The following is a 23,714-nucleotide window of genomic DNA, read 5'->3' on the forward strand; positions in this document are numbered from 1 at the left end:
TTTAGTGACTACTGTAATTAGTATATAATAATAATGATTTATTATAATACAATAGTAGTGTATTAGTGTTGGAAATTTCCAACAGCTACACCACTACAATAACCAGGTAGATACACCACTACCATCACCAGGTAACAACACCACTACCATCACCAGGTGGCTACACCAAAGCCATCACCAGTTAGCTACACCACTACTATCACCAGGTAGCTACACCACTACCATCATCAGGTGGCTACACCACTACCATCACTAGGTGGCTAAACCACAACCATCACCAGGTAACTACACCAGTACCATCACCAGGTAACTACACTAGTACTATCACCAGGTAACTACACTAGTACTATCACCAGGTGGGTACACCACTACCATCACTAGGTGGCTACATCACTACCATCAGCAGGTAACTACACCTATACAATCACCATGTAGCTACACCACTACCATCACCAGGTGCCTACACCACTACCATCACTAGGTGGCTACACCACTGCCATCACCAGGTAACCACACCACTATCATCACCAGGTTGCCACACTATTACCATCACCAGGTAGCTACACCACTACCATCACCAGGTGGCTACACCACTAACATCACCAGGTAGCTAAAAAACTCCCATCACCAGGTGGCTATATCACTACCATCAACAGGTAACTACACCTCTACCATCACCATGTAGCTACACCACTACCATCCCTAGGTGGCTACACCACTACCATCACCAGGTGGCTACACCACTACCATCACCAGGTAAGAGGTAGGTACACCACTACCATCACCAGGTGGCTACACCACTAAAATCACCAGGTAATAGGTAGGTACACCACTACCATCACCAGGTGGCTACACCACTACCATCACCAAGTAGCTACAACCACTACCATGACCAGGTGGCTACACCACTACCATGACCAGGTAGCTACACCTCTACCATCACCAGGTAGCTACACCACTACCATCACCAGGTGGCTACACCACTACCATCACCAGGTGGCTACACCACTACCATCACCAGGTAAGAGGTAGGTACACCACTACCATCACCAGGTGGCTACACCACTACCATCACCAGGTAGCTACACCACTACCATCACCAGATAGCTACACCACTACCTTCACTAGATGGCTACACCTCTACTATCACCAGGTAGCTACATCACTACCATCACCAGGTGGATACACTACTACCATCACCAGGTAGCTACATCACTAAAATCACCAGGTGGCTACACCACTACCATCACCAAGTAGCTACACCACTACCATCACCAGGTGGCTACACCACTACCATCACCAGGTAGCTACACCACTACCATCACCAGGTGGCTACACTACTACCATCACCACGTAACTACACCACCACCATCACCAGGTAACTACACCACTACCATCACCAGGCAACTACACCACTAACATCACTAGGTAGCTACACAACTACTATCACCTGGTACCTACACCACTACCATCACCTGGTGGCTACACTACTACCATCACCAAATAGCTCCACCAATACCATCACCAGGGGGCTACACCACTACCATCACAAGGTAGCTACACCACTACCATCACCAGGTAGCTACACCACTACCATCACCAGGTGGCTACACCACTACCATCACCAGGTGGCTACACCACTACCATTACCTGGTGGCTACACCACTACCATCACCAGCTGGCTACAACGCTACCATCACCAGGGGGCTACACCACTACCATCACCAGGTTGCTACACCACTACCATCATCAGGTAGCTACACAACTACCATCAGCAGGTGGCTACACCACTACCATCACCAGGTGGCTACTACACTACCATTACCTGGTGGCTACACCACTAATATCACCAAATGGCTACACCTCTACTATCACCAGCTGGCTACACCACTACCATCACCTGATGGCTACACCATAACCGTCACCAGATGGCTACACATCTACCATCAACAGGTGGCTATACAACTACCATCACCAGGTGGCTACACCACTACCATCACCAGGTGGTTACACCACTACCATAACAGGTGGCTACACCACCATTATCACCAGGTAGCTACATCACTACCATCACCAGGTGGCTACACCACTACCATCAGCAGGTAGCTAAACCACTACCATCACCAGGTGGCTACACCACTACCATCACCAAGTAGCTACACCTCTACCATCACCAGGTAGCTTCACCACTACCATCACCAGGTAGCTACACCACTACCATCACCATGTAGCTACACCACTACCATCACCAGGTAACAACACCGCGACTATCACCAGGTGGCCACACCACTACCATCATCAGGTAGCTACACCACTACCATCACCAGGTGGCTACACCACTACCATCACCAGGTAGCTACACCTCTACCATCACCAGGTAGCTACACCACTACCATCACCAGGTAACTACACCACTACCATCACCAGGCAACTACACCACTAACATCACTATGTAGCTACACAACTACTATCACCTGGTAGCTACACCACTACCATCACCTGGTGGCTACACTACTACCATCACCAGGTAGCTCCACCAATACCATCACCAGGGGGCTACACCACTACCGTCACCAGGTAGCTACACCACTACCATCACCAGGTGGCTACACCACTACCATCACCAGTTGGCTACACCACTACCATTACCTGGTGGCTACACCACTACCATCACCAGCTGGCTACAACACTACCATCACCAGGGGGCTACACCAATACCATCATCAGGTGGCTACACCTCTACCATCAGCAGGTGGCTACACCACTACCATCACCAGGTGGCTACTACACTACAATTACCTGGTCGCTACACCACTAATATCACCAAATGGCTACACCTCTACTATCACCAGCTGGCTACACCACTACCATCACCAGATGGCTACACCACAGCCGTCACCAGATGGCTACACATCTACCATCAACAGGTGGCTATACAACTACCATCACCAGGTGGCTACACCACTACCATCACCAGGTGGTTACACCACTACCATCACCAGGTGGCTACACCACCACCATCACCAGGTAGCTACATCACTACCATCACCAGGTGGCTACACCACTACCATCAGCAGGTAAATAAACCACTACCATCACAAGGTGGCTACACCACTACCATCACCAAGTAGCTACACCTCTACCATCACCAGGTAGCTTCACCACTACCATCACCAGGTAGCTACACCACTACCATCACCATGTAGCTACACCACTACCATCACCAGGTAACAACACCACTACCATCACCAGGTGGCCACACCACTACCATCATCAGGTAGCTACACCACTACCATCACCAGGTCGCTACACCACTACCATCACCAGGTGGCGACACCACTACCATCAACAGGTGGCTACACCACTACCATCACTAGGTAGCTACACCAATACCATCACCAGGTAACTACACCAGTTCCATCACCAGGTGGCTACACGACTACCATCACCAGGTAGCTACACAACTACCATCACTAGGTAGGTACACCAGTACCATCACCAGGAAGCTATATCACTACCATCACCAGGTGGCTACACCACTACCATCACCAGGTAGCTACACCACTACCATCACCAGGTGGCTACACCACTACCATCACCAGGTAGCTACACTACTACCACCACCAGGTGGATACACCACTACCATCACCAGGTAACTACACATATACCATCACCAGGTGGCTGCACCACTACCATCAGCAGGTATCTTCATCACTACTATCACCAGGTGGCTACACCAGTGCCATCACCAGGTGGCTACACCACTAACATCTCCAGGTAGCTACACCACTACCATCACAAGGTGGTTACAACACTACCATCACCAGGTGCCTACACAACTACCATCACCTGTTTTCTACATCACTACCATCATCAGCTGTCTACACCACTACCATCATGAGGTGGCTACACTACTACCATCACAAGGTGGCTACACCATTCCCATCACCAGGTAGCTACAAAACTACCATCACCAAGTAACTACACCACTACCATCACCAGGTAGCTGCACCACTACCATCAATAGGTAGCTACACCACAACCATCATCAGGTAGCTAAACCACTACCATCACCAGATAGCTACACCACTTTCTTCACTAGGCCGCTACACCACTACCATCACCAGGCAACTACACCAGTACCAACACCACGTAACTACACCAGTACTATCACTAGGTGGCTACACCACTATCATCACCAGGTAACTACACCTCTACCATCACCAGGTAGCTACACCACTACCATCACCAGGTAGCTACACCACTACCATCAGCAGGTAGCTACACCACTACAATCACCAGGTAGATACACCACTACCATCACCAGGTAACATCACCACTAACATCACCAGGTGACTACACCACAGTTATCACCAGTTAGCTACACCAATACCATCACCAGGTGGCTACACCACTACCATCACTAGGTGGCTATACTACAACCATCATCAGGTAACTACACCAGTACCATCACCAGGTAGCTACACCACAACCATCACCAGGTAGCTACACCACTACTATCAGCAGGTGGCTACACCACTACCATCACCAGGTACCAAAACAACTATCATCACCAGGTGGCTACACCACTACCATCACCAGGTAGTTACACCACTACCATCACCAGGTGGCCAAACCACTACTATCACCAGGTGGCTACACCACTACTATCACCAGGTGACTACACCACTACCGTCACCAGGAAACTGCACCATTTCCGTCACCAGGCAACTACACTACTACCATCACCAGATAGCTACACCACTACCTTCACCAGGTGGCTACACCACAACTATCACCAGGTAGCTACATCACTACCATCACCAGGTAGCTACACCACTACCATCACCAGGTGGCTACACCACTACTATCACCAGGTGGTTACACTACTACCATCACCAGGTAACTACACTACTACCATCACCAGGTAACTACACTACTATCATCACCAGGCAACTACACCACTAACATCACTAGGTAGCTACACCACTACCATCACCAGATGGCTACACTACTACCATCACCAGGTATGTCCACCAATACCATCACCTGGGGCTACACCACTACCATCACCAGGTGGCAACACCACTACCCTCACCTGATGGCTACACCACTACCATCACCAGGTGGCTACACATCTACCATCACCAGGTAGCTCCACCAATACCATAACTAGGTAGCTACACCACTACTATCACCCGGTCGCTACACCACTACCATCACCAGGCAACTACACCACTAACATCACTAGGTAGCTACACCACTACCATCACCAGGTGGCTGCACTACTACCATCACCAGGTAGCTCCACCAATACCATAACCGGGCAGCTACACCACTACCATCACCAGGTACCTACACCTCTACCATCCCCAGGTAGCTACACCATTACTATCACCAGGTGGCTACACTACTACCATCACCAGGTAACTACACTACTACTATCACCAGGTATCTACACCACTACCATCACCAGGCAACTACACCACTAACACCACTAGGTAGCAACACCACTACCATCACCAGGTAGCTACACCACTACCATCATTAGGTGGCTACATCACTACCATCACTAGGTGGCTACACCACTACCATCACCAGGTAGCTACACCACTACCATCACCAGGTGGCTACACCACTACCATAACCAGGTGGCTACACCACTACTATCACCAGGTGGCTACACTACTACCTTCCACAGGTAACTACACCACTACCATCACCAGGTAACTACACCACTACAATCATCAGGCAACGCAACTACACCACTACAATCACCAGATAGCTACTTCACTACCATCACCAGGTGGCTACACCACTACCATCACTAGGTAGTTCTACCAATACCATCACCAGGGGGCTACACCACTACCATCACCAGGTAGCTACACCACTACCATCACCAGGTAGCTACATCACTACCATCACCAGGTGGCTACAACACTACCATCACCAGGTAGCTACACCACTATCATCACCAGGTGGCTACACCACTACAAATTTCAGGTGGCTACACCACTACCATCACCAGGTGGCTACACCACTACCATCACCAGGCAACTACACCAGTACCATCACCAGGTAACTACACCAGTTCCATCACTAGGTGGCTACACGACTACCATCACCAGGTAGCTACACCACTACCATCACCAGGTAACTACACCAGTACCATCACCAGGTTGCTACACCACTACCATCACCAGGTAGCTATATCACTACAATCACCAGGTGGCTACACCACTACCATCACCAGGTAGCTACACCGCTACCATCCCCAGGTAGCTACACCACTACCATCACCAGGAGGCTACACCACTACCATCTCCAGGTAGCTACACTACTACCACCACCAGGTGGATACAACACTACCATCACCTGGCAACTAGACAACTACCATCACCAGGTGGCTACACCACTACCATCACCAGGTAGCTTCATCGCTACCATCACCAGGTGGCTACAGCAGTGCCATCACCAGGTGGCTACACCACTACCATCACCAGGTAGCTACACCACTACCATCATCATGTAGCTACACCACTACCTTCACCAGGTAACAACACTACTACCATCAATAGGTGGCCACACCACTACCATCATCAGGTACCTACACCATCACCATCACCAGGTCGCTACACCACTACCATCACCAGGAAGCTACACCACTACCATCACCAGGTGGCTACACCACTACCATCATAAGGTGAATACACCATTACCATCATCAGGTAGCTACAAAACTACCATCACAGGGTAACTACACCACTACCATCACCAGGTGGCTACACCACTACCATCACCAGCTGTTTACACCACTACCATCACCAGGTGGCTACACTACTACCATCACAAGGTGGCTACACCAATACCATCACCAGGTAGCTACACCACTACCATCACCAGGTGGTTACAACACCACCATCACCAGGTAGCTACACCCCTACCATCACCAGGTGGCTACGTCACTACCATCACCAGGTGGCTACAACACTACCATCACCAGGTAGCTACACCACTACCATCACCAGGTGGCTACTCCATTACCATCACCAGGTGGCTGCACCACTACTATCACCAGGTGGCTACACTAGTACCCTCACCAGGTAACTACACCACTACCATCACCAGGAAACTACACCACTACAATCACCAGGCAACGCACCTACACCACTACAATCACCAGGTAGCTACATCACTACCATCACCAGGTGGCTACACCACTACCATCACTAGGTAGTTCTACCAATACCATCACCAGGGGGCTACACCACTACCATCACCAGGTAGCTACACCACTACCATCACCAGGTAGCTACATCACTACCATCATCAGGTGGCTACACCACTACCATCACCAGGAAGCTACACCACTACCATCACCGTCTGGCTACACCACTATAATTTTCAGGTGGCAACACCACTACCATCACCAGGTGGCTACACCACTACCATCACCAGGCAACTACACCAGAACCATCACCAGGTAACTACACCAGTTCCATCACTAGGTGGCTACACGACTACCATCACCAGGTAGCTACATCACTACCATCACCAGGTAACTAAAACCAGTACCATCACCAGGTTGTTACACCACTACCATCACCAGGTAGGTACACCAGTACCATCACCAGGTAGCCATATCACTACAATCACCAGGTGGCTACACCACTACCATCACCAGGTAGCTACACCGCTACCATCACCAGGTAGCTACACCACTACCATCACCAGGTGGCAACACCACTACCATCTCCAGGTAGCTACAATACTACCACCACCAGGTGGATACAACACTACCATCACCAGGTAGCTACACCACTACAATCATCATGTAGCTACACCACTACCATCACCAGGTAGCTACACCACTACCATCACTAGGTGGCCACACCACTACCATCATCAGGTAGCTACACCACTACCATCAATAGGTCGCTACATCACTACCATCAACAGGAAGCTACACCACTACCATCACCAGGTGGCTACACCACTACCATCATAAGGTGGCTACACCATTACCATCACCAGGTAGCTGCAAAACTACCATTACAGGGTAACTACACCACTACCATCACAAGGTGGCTACACCAATACCATCACCAGGTAGCTACAAAACTACCATCACCAAGTAACTACACCACTACCTTCACCAGGTAGCTACACCACTACCATCACCAGGTAGCTACAGCACTATCATCACCAGGTAGCTACACCACTACCATCACCAGGTAGCTACATCACTACCATCACCAGGTAGCTACACCACTACCATCACAAGGTGGCTACACCAATACCATCACCAGGTAGCTACAAAACTACCATCACCAAGTAACTACACCACTACCTTCACCAGGTAGCTACACCACTACCATCACCAGGTAGCTACACCACTACCATCACCAGGTAGCTACACCACTACCATCACCAGGTAGCTACACCACTACCATCACCAGGCAGCTATACTACTACAATCACCAGATAGCTACACCACTACCATCACTAGGTAGTTCTACCAATACCATCACCGGGGGGCTACACCACTACCATCACCAGGTAGCTACACCACTACCATCACCAGGTAGCTACATCACTACCATCATCAGGTGGCTACACCACTACCATCACCAGGAAGCTACACCACTACCATCACCGTCTGGCTACACCACTATAATTTTCAGGTGGCAACACCACTACCATCACCAGGTGGTTACACCACTACCATCACCAGGCAACTACACCAGAACCATCACCAGGTAACTACACCAGTTCCATCACTAGGTGGCTACACGACTACCATCACCAGGTAGCTACATCACTACCATCACCAGGTAACTAAAACCAGTACCATCACCAGGTTGTTACACCACTACCATCACCAGGTAGGTACACCAGTACCATCACCAGGTAGCCATATCACTACAATCACCAGGTGGCTACACCACTACCATCACCAGGTAGCTACACCGCTACCATCACCAGGTAGCTACACCACTACCATCACCAGGTGGCAACACCACTACCATCTCCAGGTAGCTACAATACTACCACCACCAGGTGGATACAACACTACCATCACCAGGTAGCTACACCACTACAATCATCATGTAGCTACACCACTACCATCACCAGGTAGCTACACCACTACCATCACTAGGTGGCCACACCACTACCATCATCAGGTAGCTACACCACTACCATCAATAGGTCGCTACATCACTACCATCAACAGGAAGCTACACCACTACCATCACCAGGTGGCTACACCACTACCATCATAAGGTGGCTACACCAATACCATCACCAGGTAGCTACAAAACTACCATCACCAAGTACTACACCACTACCTTCACCAGGTAGCTACACCACTACCATCACCAGGTAGCTACAGCACTATCATCACCAGGTAGCTACACCACTACCATCACCAGGTAGCTACATCACTACCATCACAAGGTAGCTACACCACTTCCATCACAAGGTGGCTACACCAATACCATCACCAGGTAGCTACAAAACTACCATCACCAAGTAACTACACCACTACCTTCACCAGGTAGCTACACCACTACCATCACCAGGTAGCTACACCACTACCATCACCAGGTAGCTACACCACTACCATCACCAGGTAGCTACACCACTTCCTTCACCAGGTAGCTACACCACTACCATGACCAGGTAGCTGCAAAACTACCATTACAGGGTAACTACACCACTACCATCACAAGGTGGCTACACCAATACCATCACCAGGTAGCTACAAAACTACCATCACCAAGTACTACACCACTACCTTCACCAGGTAGCTACACCACTACCATCACCAGGTAGCTACAGCACTATCATCACCAGGTAGCTACACCACTACCATCACCAGGTAGCTACATCACTACCATCACAAGGTAGCTACACCACTACCATCACAAGGTGGCTACACCAATACCATCACCAGGTAGCTACAAAACTACCATCACCAAGTAACTACACCACTACCTTCACCAGGTAGCTACACCACTACCATCACCAGGTAGCTACACCACTACCATCACCAGGTAGCTACACCACTACCATCACCAGGTAGCTACACCACTTCCTTCACCAGGTAGCTACACCACTACCATGACCAGGTAACAACACCAGTACCAGCACCAGGTAACTACAACAGTAATATCACCAGGTGGCTACACCACTACCATCACCAGGTAACAACACCACTACCATCACCAGGTGGCAACACCACTACCATCACCAGGTGGCTACACCACTACCATCACCAAGTAGCTACACCAGTACCGTCACCAGGTGGCTACACCACTACCATCACCAGGTAGCTACACAACTACCATCACCAGGTAGCAACACCACTACAATCACCAGGTAGATACACCACTACCATCACCAGGTAACATTACCACTACCATCACCAGCTGTCTACACCACTACCATCACCAGGTGGCTACACTACTACCATCAAGGTGGCTACACCACAGCCATCACCAGTTAGCTACACCACTACCATCACCAGGTGGCTACACCAATTCCATCACTAGGTGGCTACACCACACACATCACCAGATAACTACACCAATACCATCACCAGGTAACTACACCAGTACTATCACCAGGTGGCTACACCATTACCATCACCACTTGACTGCACCACTACCATCACCAGGTAGCTACACCACTACCATCACCAGGTGGCTACATCACTACCATCAGCAGGTAACTACACCTCTACCATCATCATGTAGCTACACCACTACCATCACCAGGTGTCTACACCACTACCATCACCAGGTGGCTACACCACTACCATCACCAGGTAGCTACAACACTACCATCACCAGGTGGTTACACCACTACCATAACCTGGTAGCTACACCACTACCATCACCAGGTAACCACACCACTATCATCACCAGGTGGCCACACCACTACCATCACCAGGTGGCTACACTACTACCATCACCAGGTAGCTACACCACTAGCATCACCAGGTCGCTACACAACTACCATCACCAGGTAGCTACACCACTACCATCACCAGGTCGCTACACAACTACCATCACCAGGTAGCTACACCACTACTATCACCAGGAGGCTACACCACTACCATCACAAGCTTCCTACACCATTACCATTACCAGGTAGGTACAAAACTACCATCACCAGGTTACTATACCACTATTATCACCAGGTAGCTACACCACTACCATCACCAGGTAGCTACACCACTACCATCACCAGGTAGCTACACCACTACCACCATCATGTAGATACACCACTACCATCACCAGGTAGCTACACCACTACCATCACTAGGTGGCCACACCACTACCATCATCAGGTAGCTACACAACTACCATCACCAGGTCGCTACATCACTACCATCAACAGGAAGCTACACCACTACCATCACCAGGTGGCTACACCACTACCATCATAAGGTGGCTACACCATTACCATCACCAGGTAGCTACAAAACTACCATTACAGGGTAACTACACCACTACCATCACAAGGTGGCTACATCAATACCATCACCAGGTAGCTACAAAACTACCATCACCATGTAACTACACCACTACCTTCACCAGGTAGCTACACCACTACCATCACCAGGTAGCTACACCACTACCATCACCTGGTAGCTACACCACTACCATCACCAGGTAACCACACCACTATCATCACCAGGTGGCCACACCACTACCATCACCAGGTGGCTACACTACTACCATCACCAGGTAGCTACACCACTAGCATCACCAGGTCGCTACACAACTACCATCACCAGGTAGCTACACCACTACCATCACCAGGTCGCTACACAACTACCATCACCAGGTAGCTACACCACTACTATCACCAGGAGGCTACACCACTACCATCACAAGCTTCCTACACCATTACCATTACCAGGTAGGTACAAAACTACCATCACCAGGTTACTATACCACTATTATCACCAGGTTACTATACCACTATTATCACCAGGTAGCTACACCACTACCATCACCAGGTAGCTACACCACTACCATCACCAGGTAGCTACACCACTACCACCATCATATAGATACACCACTACCATCACCAGGTGGCTAAACCACTACCTTCACCAGGTAGCTACACCACAACCATCACCAGGTAGCTACACCACAACCATCACCAGGTAGCTACACCACTACCATCACCAGGTCGCTACACAACTACCATCACCAGGTAGCTACACCACTACTATCACCAGGAGGCTACACCACTACCATCACAAGCTTCCTACACCATTACCATTACCAGGTAGGTACAAAACTACCATCACCAGGTTACTATACCACTATTATCACCAGGTAGCTACACCACTACCATCACCAGGCAGCTATACTACTACAATCACCAGATAGCTACACCACTACCATCACCATGTAACTACACCTCTACCATCACCAGGTAGCTACACCACAACCATCACCAGGTGGCTACACCACTACCATCACCAGGTAGCTTTACCACTACCATCACCAGGTGGCCACATCGCTACTATCACCAGGTGGCTACACCACTACCATCACCAGGTAACTACACCACTACCATCACCAGGAAACTGCACCATTACCATCACCAGGTAGCTACACCACTACCATCACCAGGTGGCTACACCACTGCCATCACCAGGTGGCTACACCACTACCATCACCAGGTAGCTACACCACTACTATCATCAGGTAGCTACACCACTACCATCAGCAGGTGGCTACACCACTACCATCACCAGGTGGCAACACCACTACCATCTCCAGGTAGCTACAATACTACCACCACCAGGTGTATACAACACTACCATCACCAGGTAGCTACACCACTACAATCATCATGTAGCTACACCACTACCATCACCAGGTAGCTACACCACTACCATCACTAGGTGGCCACACCACTACCATCATCAGGTAGCTACACAACTACCATCACCAGGTCGCTACATCACTACCATCAACAGGAAGCTACACCACTACCATCACCAGGTGGCTACACCACTACCATCATAAGGTGGCTACACCATTACCATCACCAGGTAGCTACAAAACTACCATTACAGGGTAACTACACCACTACCATCACAAGGTGGCTACACCAATACCATCACCAGGTAGCTACAAAACTACCATCACCAAGTAACTACACCACTACCTTCACCAGGTAGCTACACCACTACCATCACCAGGTAGGTACACCACTACCATCACCAGGTAGCTACACCACTACCATCACTAGGTAGCTAAACCACTTCCTTCACCAGGTAGCTACACCACTACCATGACCAGGTGACAACACCAGTACCAGCACCAGGTAACTACAACAGTAATATCACCAGGTGGCTACACCACTACCATCACCAGGTAACAACACCACTACCATCACCAGGTGGCAACACCACTACCATCACCAGGTGGCTACACCACTACCATCACCAAGTAGCTACACAAGTACCGTCACCAGGTGGCTACACCACTACCATCACCAGGTAGCTACACAACTACCATCACCAGGTAGCAACACCACTACAATCACCAGGTAGATACACCACTACCATCACCAGGTAACATTACCACTACCATCACCAGCTGTCTACACCACTACCATCACCAGGTGGCTACACTACTACCATCAAGGTGGCTACACCACAGCCATCACCAGTTAGCTACACCACTACCATCACCAGGAGGCTACACCAATTCCATCACTAGGTGGCTACACCACACACATCACCAGATAACTACACCAATACCATCACCAGGTAACTACACCAATACTATCACCAGGTGGCTACACCATTACCATCACCAGTTGACTGCACCACTACCATCACCAGGTAGCTACACCACTACCATCACCAGGTGGCTACACCACTAACATCACCAGGTAGCTACACCACTCCCATCACCAGGTGGCTACATCACTACCATCAGCAGGTAACTACACCTCTACCATCACCATGTAGCTACACCACTACCATCACCAGGTGTCTATACAACTACCATCACCAGGTGGCTACACCACTACCATCACCAGGTAGCTACAACACTACCTTCACCAGGTGGTTACACCACTACCATCACCTGGTAGCTACACCAGTACCATCACCAGGTAACCACACCACTATCATCACCAGGTGGCCACACCACTACCATCACTAGGTGGCTACACCACTACCATCACCAGGTAGCTACACCACTACCATCACCAGGTCGCTACACAACTACCATCACCAGGTAGCTACACCACTACCATCACCAGGTCGCTACACAACTACCATCACCAGGTAGCTACACCACTACTATCACCAGGAGGCTACACCACTACCATCACAAGCTTGCTACACCATTACCATTAACAGGTAGGTACAAAACTACCATCACCAGGTTACTATACCACTATTATCACCAGGTAGCTACACCACTACCATCACCAGGTAGCTACACCACTACCATCACCAGGTAGCTACACAACTACCATCACCAGGTAGATACACCACTACCATCACCAGGTGGCTAAACCACTACCTTCACCAGGTAGCTACACCACAACTATCACCAGGTAGCTACACCACTACCATCACCAGGCAGCTACACTACTACCATCACCAGATAGCTACACCACTACCATCACCATGTAACTACACCTCTACCATCACCAGGTAGCTACACCTCTACCATCACCAGGTAGCTACACCACAACCATCACTAGGAAGCTACACCACTACCATCAGCCGGTAACTACACCATTACCATCACCAGGTAGATACACCACTACCATCACCAGGTGGCTACACCACTACCATCACCAGGTAGCTTTACCACTACCATCACCAGGTGGCCACATCGCTACTATCACCAGGTGTCTACACCACTACCATCACCAGGTAACTACACCATTACCATCACCAGGAAACTGCACCATTACCATCACCAGGTAGCTACACCACTACCATCACCAGGTGGCTACACCACAACCATCACCAGGTGGCTAAACCACTACCATCACCAGATAGCTACACCACTACTATCATCAGGTAGCTACACCACTACCATCAGCAGGTGGCTACACCACTACCATCACCAGGTGGCTACTACACTACCATAACCTGGTGGCTACACCACTAATAGCACGAAATGGCTACAACACTACTATCACCAGGTAGCTACACCACTACCATCACCAGATGGCTACACCACTACCATCACCAGGTGGCTACACCACTACCATCACCTGGTGGCTACACCACAGCCATCACCAGTTAGCTACACCACTACCATCACCAGGTGGCTACACCAATACCATCACTAGGTGGCTACACAAGAACCATCACCAGGTAACTACACCAGTGCTATCACCAGGTGGCTACACCACTACCATCACCAAGTGGCTGTACCACTACCATCACCAGGTAGCTACACCACTACCATCACCAGGTGGCTACACCACTAACATCACCAGATAGCTACACCACTCCACTCACCAGGTGGCTATATCACTACCATCAGCAGGTAACTACACCTCTACCATCACCATGTAGCTACACCACTACCATCACCAGGTAGCTACACCACTACCATCACCAGGTGGCTACACCACTACCATCACCAGAGAGCTACGCCACTACCATCATCAGGTAGCTACACCACTACCATCACCAGATGGCTACATCACTACCATCAGCAGGTAACTACACCTCTACCATCACCATGTAGTTACACCACTACCATCACCAGGTAACAACACCACTACCATCACTAGGTGGCCACACCACTACCATCATCAGGTAGCTACACCACTACCATCACCAGGTCGCTACACCACTACCATCACCGGGTAGCTACACCACTACCATCACCAGGTGGCTACACCACTACCATCACCAGGTGGCTACACCACTTCCATCACCAGCTGTCTACACCACTACCATCACCAGGTGGCTACACTACTACCATCAAAAGGTGGCTACACCTCAGCCATCACCAGTTAGCTGCACCACTACCATTACCAGGTGGCTACACCAATACCATCACTAGGCGGCTACACGACAAACATCACCAGATAACTACACCAGTACCATCACCAGGTAACTACACCAGTACTATCACCAGATAACTACACCAGTACCATCACCATAAAACTACAACATGTACCATCACCAGATAACTACACCAGTACCATCACCAGGTAACTACACCAGTACTATCACCAGGTGGCTACACCATTACCATCACCAGTTGGCTGCACCACTACCATCACCAGGTAGCTACACCACTACCATCACCAGGTGGACACACCACTAACATCACCAGGTAGCTACACCACTCCCATCACCAGGTGGCTACATCATTACCATCAGCAGGTAACTACACCTCTACCATCACCATGTAGCTGCAAAACTACCATCACCAGGTGTCTACACCACTACCATCACCAGGTGGCTACACCACTACCATCACCAGGTAGCTACAACACTACCATCACCAGGTGGTTACACCACTACCATCACCAGGTAGCTACACCACTACCATCACTAGGTAACCACACCACTATCATCACCAGGTGGCCACACCACTACCATCACCAGGTAGCTACAGCACTACCATCACCAGGTGGCTACACCACTAACATCACCAGGTAGCTACACCACTCCCATCACCAGGTGGCTACATCACTACCATCAACAGGTAACTACACCTCTACCATCACCATGTAGCTACACCACTACCATCACCAGGTGGCAACACCACTACCATCACCAGGTGGCTACACCACTACCATCACCAGGTAGGTACACCAGTACCATCACCAGGTGGCTACACCACTACCATCACCAGGTAGCTACACCACTACCATCACCAGGTCGCTACACAACTACCATCACCAGGTAGCTACACCACTACTATCACCAGGAGGCTACACCACTACCATCACAAGCTTGCTACACCATTACCATCACCAGGTAGGTACAAAACTACCATCACCAGGTTACTATACCACTATTATCACCAGGTAGCTACACCACTACCATCACCAGGTAGCTACACCACTACCATCACCAGGTAGCTACATCACTACCATCACCAGGTAGATACACCACTACCATCACCAGGTGGCTAAACCACTAATTTCACCAGGTAGCTACACCACAACCATCACCAGGTAGCTACACCACTACCATCACCAGGCAGCTACACTACTACCATCACCAGATAGCTACACCACTACCATCACCATGTAACTACACCTCTACCATCACCAGGTAGCTACACCACAACCATCACTAGGAAGCTACACCACTACCATCAGCCGGTGGCTACACCATTACCATCACCAGGTAGATACACCACTACCATCACCAGGTGGCTACACCACTACCATCACCAGGTAGCTATAACACTTCCATTACCAGGTGGCCACATCGCTACTATCACCAGGTGGCTACACCACTACCATCGCCAGGCAACTACACCACTACCATCACCAGGAAACTGCACCATTACCATCACCAGGTAACTACACAACTAACATCACCAGATAGCTACACCACTACCTTCACCAGGTGGCTACACCACTACTATCACCAGGTAGCTACATCACTATCATCACCAGGTGGCTACACCACTACCATCACCAGGGGGCTACATCACTCCCATCACCAGGTGGCTACACCACTACCATCACCAAGTAGCTATACCACTACCATCACCAGGTGGCTACACCACTACCATCACCAGGTGGCTACACCACTACTATCACCAGGTGGCTACACTACTACCATTACCAGGTAACTACACAACTACCATCACCAGGTAACTACACTACAACCATGACCAGGCAACTACACCACTACCATCACCAGGTGGCTACACCACTACCATCACCAGGTAGCTCCACTAATACCATCACCAGGGGGCTACACCACTACCATTACCAGGTTGCTGCACCACTCCCATCACCGGGTAGCTACACCACTACCATCACCAGGTGGCTACACCACTACCATCACCAGGTGGCTACACCACTACCATCACCAGGTAGCTACACCACTACCATCACCTGGTGGCTACACCACTACCGTCACCAGGTGGCTACTACACTACCATTTCCTGGTGGCTACACCACATATATCACGAAATGGCTACAACACTACTATCACCAGGTAGCTACACCACTACCATCACCAGATGGCTACACCACTACCATCACCAGGTGGCTACACCACTACCATCACCGGGTGGCTACACCACTACCATCACCGGGTGGCTACACCACAGCCATCACCAGTTAGCTACACCACTACCATCACCAGGTGGCTACACCAATACCATCACTAGGTGGCTACACAACAACCATCACCAGGTAACTACACCAGTACTATCACCAGGTGGCTTGTTGGATATTTCCAACATCGAATACAGCATTGTTGTATTCTCATTACTTATTACTAACCATACTTAATATTGTAGTAAGTAAAATTAACAACTCGTCGAATTCTCCTGTACTAATAATTCATCTGTGCATTAGGCTAGAATTCTCACGTCACCTGACGCCAGTATTGCGTCAGATTTCTTTACAATAAAACACATTATATTCAATTTGTGTGAGAATTAAATACGATTCTCCATAATTAAAGCATTCTGTATGACAACTGATTGCAGACGAATTGTTCTCTAACTAAAAGCCGAATAGAGCGTTAGAATTATACCGTCTACCTCGCGATAGTGTTAACGTCATCAATGAATGCCATGGGGAGACATTAATTCCTCTCCCTTATATATTTACTATTCTTAAATAGTTAAATAATAATATTTCGTTCCTCTAAATAATAAACCCGTCCAGTCTTTAGAGTTTCAAGCGCGAATGCGAGAAATATTAATGTTCAAGACAATAATTTGTGTCATGAACGTCGACTCGGCGTGGGTTGGGGGACGCCATCCTCAGTCGGTACGCGGACACGTCCTAAGTCGGTACGCAGACACGTGCAGAGCCGGAAGGAGGCAGAACTGTACTTACCGTACTCATAAACGACGCCATTGCCTAGCAAATCGGGCAGGTGTTATTCATCCGCAGATGAAAGCCGCCACTGTGAGGCGTCAACGACCTTGCAGATAATATCTTCAACTAGTGCTGGTGTTAAAAGAGGGACCCTAGACTTGGTTCCTGACGACACATGATCAGCCAGCTTGAAACGCATCAATCCAGGATAGGTTCACCGGAGCCTGGGATGCGAAATTACGGCAATCTTAATACTTATACAGTGCCCACAGCTAAGTACCCTTTATTTGATGCATCATTTACAGGTTTAATAATAGCGGGGTGATTGCGCGTCACGCGGCGAGATAACACCTAATAACAGGTGATTAGAATTCCATCTGTAGATATCAATAATCTTGAATATGAATTGAGTAGTTAAATCAATTGCTACTGGTAGTTATTTATCTTGCAGCTCGAGAGACGAATTCCTCATGCTGTCTTCTCCATGTTAACCATGCCATTCGTCAGTGTACCAGATTTGGAGATTAAGAGGACTTCCAGGGTTATCTAAAGGAACCTACTACAAGCTAAGGCTTATTTCTTTTTTCCATATTCTAGCAATTTGATACATTCAGAATGTTTCAACATAATGTGTGATTTACTGTAACTCATTGCTATGCTCGTATTCATGTCCTTCTTTATATGAATAATATTATATTCAGCATTATTTATAGGATTAGATTATTATTAATTGAATTAGTGAACGAACCACACTGATTCCTGGACGTACTGACCTCCAGTAATAACCCCCCAATGTAGGTGTTTGAGGTTTGTTTCTTTAATAATACAGCCCATTAATTATTCTTATGATCATACTTTCTAGTCATATCCATAGTCACTGGTTTTCTCTAGAATTTTATCTAATGATCTGAAATTCTCAGTTTCCCTCTTTACTTTAAAAGCGGGTGGTCCTTCGTAATTTAATTTACTATTTTTAATTATTAATTAATCAGAATCAAGCCCAAATATCCCACATTATGGTCCTTATCGAACCGGATAGGCATTAAATTTATAATTAAAATATTAACCATTAATAGCTAATCCTTGTGTGATAGAAGCTAGACTAACTATTTAATTAATTGTGTCAACTAACATTGTAACACATCAGTTAGCCTAGATCACACTAACATATTGCTACTTTTACCTCATGTATAAAGTGGCTTTAGTGGGTCATAGCCAATTACCCACAACAATTAGACCTATACCTCACACCAAGGTGAGAATCTTTAGGTCACCAGGAGCAACAGCTCATAACTTTACAATAACACCACCCTAACACCTGCGTTAGAGTGGCCTCACCACCTAACCACTATATACTTAGGTGGTAATGACATCCACTCCACTCGTCATCCAGCCGAGGTGATCAAACACCTCAAAAACATAATTTCTTCTTTCAAGCTCATCAGTGAATCAGTAGTATTCACATTAGTGGAGCCTCGCCAACCAAGCCAAGATAATCGTTGGGGAGTAACTCCGGAATACTACCTGAGAGCTGCTAAGTACATAAATTTCAGGCTGAAAAAACGAGTGAGATTGGATGCCACATATATCCAATTTACAGCCAGACCTTACAGACAGAACCTGAACAGAGACGGTGTACATTTGTCAGGGGAATCTAGGTTGCATGTTGTTGACAAGTTAATTAACACCATCAACCATCACAAAAGGCTGTGGCTAGCAAGCCAAACTTAACTGTACATAATTATTCACCTGTGTGTGCAAGAGCACTCTTATAAAACAAAAAACCCAAAAATACAGCACAACTATATTTACCTTATTGCACCACAATAATCTTTACCCATGTTATTAGGTAGAATTTAGGCTGAGATTGTGCTGAATTTGGTACAAGCCCAGACTAAATAATTTTATAGTTCTTAGCTAGGAATTATTACGACTAGATCTAAAACTAGTCAGTGTTGTGTATATATTACATTATTTGTGCTGACCCTCTATAGGGTGGGATAAATTTTTGAGATAACTCTGATTGGAGTGTCTCCATAATATTTCTCTTGTATACATTATTTTGTGTATTGCTGGATTATCTCCATTAACTCTGATGGTGATAAGGATGAGCTAACCGGACGAGAACTAATGGTGGAGTTCAGACAGTACACAAAATATCTAGCTATTTGTTGTTAGGTAGGTAGGTACATTCAACCTCAAGTGAGGTAAAATATAAAGTAGTCACCTTAATTTAGGCTACAATTAATGTTACCTGTTCACTAATGAACAAGTATCCAAGCTTCATTAGTAATACATACCCTAACACTGTGAAGTTTGAACCTAAGCCCAACATGGCTACTCCTGAACAATTGAGGAGAACCTACATTGGCCTTAAAGGTCACTTGACCAGATTAATCAATAAGGCTGATGACTTAACTAAAGATAATCCCATTGACTCTTATCATTTAGAGTCAACAGTTAGATTGGCTGATCTGAAATTTGATCAAGTCAGAACTGCAGGTCAATCTTATCTTGCTCTGCTAAATACTGTAGAAATTGATCCTGATGAAGTAAGTCAAATAGTAACCGACATCTCCCAATATGAAGAGGATACTCATGATAAAATCTAAATTAGCCAAACAGTCTGGATCCAATGCCAGCAACACTGGGTCTCACTTCAATAATCACTTACCTGAGGTTCGTTTACCTACTCTAGACTTGCCCACCTTTTCAGGATTAGATACAGAAAATTGGGATAATTTTTGGACTTCCTTTGAAGTTCACATCCATAAGAAACAGTCTCTAGACAAAGTTTCTAAATTTTCATACCTACTCAGTCTTTTCAAAGGAGAGGCTAAAAAGGTCATACATAACCTTAATCTTAATGAGAGTAATTATGAGGAAGCTATAAAACTCCTGAAGTTGAACTATTGCAACAAAGAGTTAAGTATAGCCACCCTTTATTATCAATTACTAGATCTGAATGCACCAAACAGTAGACCAGAGTCACTTCAAAGCTTCAGACTAGAAGTAGAGTCTCTAGTGAAGGCCTTAGGCACTAAGGTTAATATACCTAGTTCTGAATGGTCTATCAAGCTATTGTTACAGAGGAAATTACCTCGAAACGTCTTGACAGAGCTCTGCTCACATTATAATACTGAGTTTCTTACTCTCGATCAGATTTTCGAGGGGTTGAGGATCACAGTTAATAGGTTAAAGACTCATGACAAAATTAAACCTGAGTCCAAACCAATTAATACTGATGTTTCAGTCAAACCTAAACAGACTCCAAGTAAGTCTAATAAATATAAAACCAAACCTACTCCATCCACCAGGAAAAGAAGTGGAAATGTAGGTACCTACTCAGTATCTCCTTCAGAGATAACTCATGACTTGTCTACTAAAGAGACTAAGTATATTAATCAAAGAAAGTGTCTGTTCTGCAATCAGGAACACACCACTTCCCAATGCTCAGCTTATCCTACGTATAATGCTAGAGTTAAAAGGTTACAGGAATTGCACAAATGCACTAAATGTATGGGTTCTCATGATCCCAAGAAGTGTGCAGTACCACTACGTACTTGCAACCGTTGTAACCAGGGTGTACACCACTACGCCTTATGTAGGAAATCTCCTACACCAACTATGCCCACTGGAGAGAATTTTACTAATTCTACTTCAGTGCAATATTGTAAAGTACATCACGAAGTGAATGTACTCGCTACTGAGTCAGGCAACAGTACTACCTTGCCTACTGCTCAGCTTAAATTAATAAACCGAAGATCTAGAATTAACAGTAGAGGTCTCTTTGACCAAGGTTCCCAAAAAACCTTCATCACACAACAGTTGGTAGATGATTTAAATTTAAAACCTACCAAAAGTGTGAAGTTAAACATTTCTGGTTTCCTATCAAATAGTGGACCACGTGACTACAAGGTAGTTAAATTACTAGTTAGACTAGGATCCTCTGCTAGCCCAATCCATGCGGTGGTAGTGGATAAGATTCCTACGGACCTGCAGGTCACAGGATTAGCTCGCACAGCGAGACACCTTAAGCGAAACCGCATGAGGCTAGCGGATCATAAAATAAATTCCGATTGTCTCACAGATATTGGAATATTAATAGGCGCGGATCATTATTACAAGTTTATCACTGGATGCACTAGGCAACATGGAATGAATTTGTTGTCATCCGCAGGTGGCAAATAGCTCACAGGACCCGTGCTTTTCAGACAAGGTCCAGCGCCCACAAACTAATAATGTAATTGTGGCGTGACTAGGCGTAGAGCAGTCACCCCTACGCTTCAGGGAAATAGCCGAGGACATTGAGTCTGACCCACCAATACATCGTTTGTGGGATTTAGATACGTTAGGCATCATCCCTGAGCAACCAAGTCCTGATGATACATGGACTTACCAGCAATATCTGGATACAGTTGTCTACTCAAATAAACAATACTGGGTAAGACTTCCATGGAAGTTAGATCATCCCCAACTTCCAGTGAATTATTTTATGGCAGCCTCACAATTGCGGTCTCAATTAACACGACTGCAGAAGCAGCCAGAAAAATTAACCATGTATCACCAACTTATCCAACAACAACTTAACAACAAGTTCATTGAAGTTGTTGAACACGATGACCGAAAAACAGGTCATTATTTACCTCACCATGCTGTGGTGAAAGACT

Source organism: Procambarus clarkii, unplaced genomic scaffold, assembly GCF_040958095.1.
Source record: "Procambarus clarkii isolate CNS0578487 unplaced genomic scaffold, FALCON_Pclarkii_2.0 HiC_scaffold_139, whole genome shotgun sequence".
NCBI lineage: Eukaryota > Metazoa > Arthropoda > Malacostraca > Decapoda > Cambaridae > Procambarus > Procambarus clarkii.